Source organism: Littorina saxatilis, linkage group LG17 (genome assembly GCF_037325665.1).
Source record: "Littorina saxatilis isolate snail1 linkage group LG17, US_GU_Lsax_2.0, whole genome shotgun sequence".
Classification (NCBI taxonomy): Eukaryota; Metazoa; Mollusca; class Gastropoda; order Littorinimorpha; family Littorinidae; genus Littorina; species Littorina saxatilis.
Window position 1 is genome coordinate 29,282,499 of NC_090261.1, and position 5,004 is coordinate 29,287,502.

Sequence of the window (5,004 nt, forward strand, 5' to 3'; positions counted from 1 at the left end):
GGACGGACACTGATTAAACCTGAGACTCATCGATTACCCAGGTGAGTGTAAAAGAGGGAGAGAGAGAGGGAACTTTAAGGTGGGTGCATGGGGACGGACATGTAGTAACAGATATGTTTTAATCTGTAATCTTAACACATGTGCTTAAAATTAGGAACAGATGCCATTCCACTACAAATACTGTCAGTCTGACAAAAACGCCCAGTGACACTGAACCCCTATCCCTTACAGAACACATTCAGTATACATGTACTCACTTCCTTTCGTCTGCGTTTAGTGAAAGCAGATCGTTCTGATCGCAGCCGGTAATTTCCGCGCATATGTAAATTCCGCGCTTGTAAAATACATGTATGCTCCGCGCAATATCGGGTTGTAACTTCCGCGCACGAATTACTGGTTCGGCTCATACAACTTGCGCGCGTGCACCGACAGGAAGGAATACGTCAAGTCCATGGCCTGGAAAAATTTGCCGGCCATGCTGTGACTTCCCCCCTCTTGTACCTTTGCTGCAGTCTCTGTGACTGTGATACCAGACACCCGAAATTTCTGTAATTTCTGTTATATAATAAGTGAACAAAATATTCTTATACGCATGGTTTAAGTCTTCATTCGTTTTTATCGACTTGTCTGTGTAATAAAGACGTGTTCAATATATAGATATACAGTGTCAGTTTTCATGGATATACAAGTGTCAGTTGTTAATGTCTCAATGTCTCACATTTGACCGAGCAAAGACACGCGCGCTAGTTTCACATCACATTTTGCTAAAACACGCGCGCATCTTACATATACACCACGCGCGGGAGTTTCACATGCGCGGAAGCTTCAAAATTGGGAAAGTGCGCGGAGTGTTCATGCACCCATTGGTATCCGGTTTCTGACCTCCTGTGAGTGGTCAACAATTGTCGGAACTGGAACTGCGTTAGGCAACAGCTGTTTTGTGTGTGCCAGGTTTTCTTGCCGGCTTAACTGCGTTCGCATTGGAAGAACGTGTCGCGAAACACAGCACATCGTGTTGGCCGTTTCCAGTTAATCAGTCTTGCTGCAGAAGTTGTAAGCCCATCGGAAAAAGGTGACAACTGATGCCTGAACCTTTTTTCTATACTTCATAGCTATCAGCAGCCGTGCGCATTCCTTCGGCGTGCTGTTGATGCTCGATTTAGGCAAACGCCCACTTGAGCGTAAGCTGTAACTTTCGGTTTCCAAACACTAAGTGACGTCACAGCCGGTTCTCGTCTACTGGCGGCCATTTCGAAGTCTCGTTTAGCAGACGAATTTGGCGGAACGTTTTTAATTAAATCACAATGATTAAGCTACGAATCGGTGAATTTCTTTACATTTTTGGAATCTTTAGGTGCATTTCTCTAACCTTCAGTCATCGGTTAGTGGTTCTAATAACCTTTAAAACAGCGTGGTCTGGTCCTTTAAGCAAACATAATAATTATATCCGTCCCGCTGTTCGTCCATCCGTCCGAGTACGTTAACCCCTCCGTCCGGCTCCTTCCAGCGATTTTCCTCCTCATGTCCGAGGACATCTGTCTAAAGGAGTGGTGCCGACAGCAAAGGCTAAGACCGGGAGGGAAAATTGGCGGTTGGGGGGAAAATGACAGGGTCTGAGAGGTGCGCAGACGAGTCGGGTGGTGTAGTATCAGAGACATGAAGCGACGCAAGAATGGAGAGATGGAAGGTTGGGGCGGGGGGGGGGGGGGGGAAGAATCGGGGGGAGCGGTAGGAGTGCAAACGGAGAAGGGGGAAAACTTTGACAGTACTGAAGATGATGATGATGATGATGATGATGATGATGATGTGATGATGATGATGAGGAGGAGGAGGAGGAGGAGGAGGAGAAGGAGGAGGAGGAGTGGGAGGAGAAGGAGGAGGAGGAGAAGGATCTGAGGAGGAGGACGACGATGATGATGATGACGAAGGCGATAATGAAGGCAAAGACGAAGACGACAGCGGTAGCAAAGGCACAATCGACGCAGAAAACGTAAAATCAGTAACACACAGACATGCTGAAGACAGGAGTAGAGGTCAACTTTGAGGAGGCGACTAAGCGCGAGGGAGTAAAAGGAGCAAAGGGGGATGGACTGGGGGTGGGGGTGGAGGGAGGGGGAGGGGGAAGAGAGGATCGAGCCAAAGCAAGAAGAGAAGACACCACCAGAAAACCGTCATCATCGTGCGGATCCCCTCCAGCTCTGTAGGTCCTCGTCGGGCGCGAGGCCATCTGCTGAGGAAATTGCATGGGACGACTTTCCCTACCTCCGCAATTTGTAACCTAGCTCGTTGTCGATACCCAGCCATTGCAGCGCCAGTCTCGAGAGGTCCTTGCTGACAATGACTTTGCCTGTTTCCTTCCAGTTCGCATTCACCGCGCTCCGCTTGTTCTCCCGAGGTCCACAATCACTCGTGCTCCTCTTCCTTCCAGTTGACAATGCCACGATGGCCTGCTTACAAGCACTCGCTTTTGCTTCTGCGCCAGCTTTTGATCTTCTGGCTCTAACGATGTGGTAAATTCGGTTTGTTCTTTTTGTTATGCCCCCGCCCGAGCCGGCATCTTCCTGGGCCTTCTTTGCTCTCTCGATCCTTTTTTTCTCTTCACTGGCGTCTGAAGAACTCGGAACAGAGTGGGAATGGGAATTTGTGTCTTCGTTTTTCACGAAGGAATCGTAGAGTCGGTTCATCATGCAGCCTCACTCATAGGCAGCAGCTACTAGTACACGGTGTGGGTAGGGATAATTTGGCCAATTTGCAGCCATTGTTGTTCAAGCTACAGAAATAACAGGGGGGTCGAGTTCTATGGGACATATCAGATACTTGTATCGTTACACTCTTATTCAGCCTCTGCCAAGCCACTGTTGTTGAGAAGAATATCAATTCTGAGAAGTGCGCATTAATTTTGTGTGTGAAAGACGGAGGTTGGATGGATCTTGTGACACTAGCTATAATCACTTTCAACATTGTGTTCCTGATGGGGTGTCGGGTACCGATGAAAAAAGACGTTAAAGTTCACTTTTTGTCCTGTTTGTGAAAGATGTTTTCAGGGATTACTGGTATCAGGAATGCTGCTTTTTTAACAACACCTTCAGGGTTGATAATTGACTTGTATCACGATAGCCATTTCGAAACATGTACTTGATTTAATGCGAAACAATGTAATTATGCTGGATAAAAGAGTGTATTCGAGCAAAAAACATGTAAAGACAATCATTATGTAAAGTAATAAAGGTATGTTACAAAGAGAATTTCAGGAAAGGCTCTTTAGTGCTTCAAAAGTAACTTTGAGGCATCTCACGGGAATCACTGAGAGACAAATGAAACACGGTGTAACTGACTTCTTGGTTCAAGGTAAAGGAACTTCATAAAAATGCTGATCGATGACAATGAAGCAAAGAATCAAGGTATTTAGGCAATGAAGAGGTAAACACATTTTTTTCAGATTTTCTTGTTTATGTCTCTCTGCCCAATACGGCTGGGATATGGATCTACCGCATTTGATGTCATCTTGAATATGACGGTGTTTGTACTCTGATAAACCAAGCAATGTTGACCATGGATCAAAATGTTAACCTTTGTTATGTACTTACCAGGACTACTTAAAATAAGCATTATATGTTTGAGTTAGTAATCTTAAAAAAACATGTATTGTTTTTGTCATGATAAAAAATTGAATACAATCATTTTTGTTTAAACCAATAATATTTTGAACATGTTTCGCCTGACATGTTTGAGTTTTCCATTAAATCGTGCCAATTGTCGTTGACGTTTGCGTTGGCCCCTATTTCAGCAGCCACCACCCTCCCCTTTAAAATGGACAGCCCGTGTTTCTGGCATTGTTTAAAGGGATGTCCTGCCTACGTTTCGCCAGCTCCTTTGTCTCCCGAGTCCATCATTGTGTCCACCATTGTCTCTCCGCACAATCAGATGTCTGGCTGAGCACAGATTAATTCTGACATCCATTTTGCCATCACCCTCTTCTTCCTCCTCCGGTTAAATCCCGCGGCTTGGGCCAGCAGGACACTAGAATCATCTGCCCTTTGTCTGTGAACTCTTCTCTGCGGGAAGGTTTGCTCAGCCTCTTTGGAAAAAAAATGAAGACAACAAACACTTGAGACTCCGACTTGGTTTCGGTCTCAGTCAGAGAGGATTTTCGGGAGTCTTGATTAGGTGGGATTCATATGATAGGGACGAAGCAAATAACCTTCTCCAGCAATGGGCGTGTGTTGTCTTCTCGTCTCGGTTGGAGAGGGGTACAAGTTGGTGTTAAGTTTTGGCTGGTACGGGCCTGACACCCCTCTCAGCCGGACTTTCTCCCCGCCAAGACTTTGTCTGGAGAGTTAAGCCGCTGCTTTAATGATCCCTAATATGGCAGTAAAAGAGCTCGCGTTTCAATTATCTCCCCTACTGTCACACACGGGCTCGCAGAACTCTCTGAGCCCCTGACGCATAAAGCACAGTGTGTTTACAGCCGGGCACTTTGGCCGCCATGTTTGCTGACGTCCTTGAGCCTCTCTCTGGCTTCCTTCCTTACACCGACGCTCTGGCATCGACTGGTAATTGGCGTATTGAGTCGTCTGCTTCCATTCGAAACCGTCAATTTTAGCAGACGACACCCAACAACCGCGGGGCCAAAAAGCTGGGCTGGAGAGAGTCAGAGAATTCAAGAGAGAAGGCTTTGACGGTGGGAGTCTTTTTCGCCTCCAGACAGACGATCGCAAATTTGATTCCGACTTTATATCGGCAGAGCGGCAGGAAGAAGGGAAAAGGGGGATATTTTCCTCCGGATGAGGTTTCATCGGCGGCCATCGCAGGGTTGGGGAGGATTGCTGGGGGAAAAGCCAAAGCGGTTTTCATGGGATAATCTAACAACTTGTTTTGTCTCAAATTGAGCGTAATTTTCTGAGAGGCCGCTCCAATTGGGTCCCATTTCCTATGGACGATTACCGGGAGTTTGGTTCTCATTATGTCCAGTCTTCTCTATCTTTTCGCTCTTTTTGCGACGCT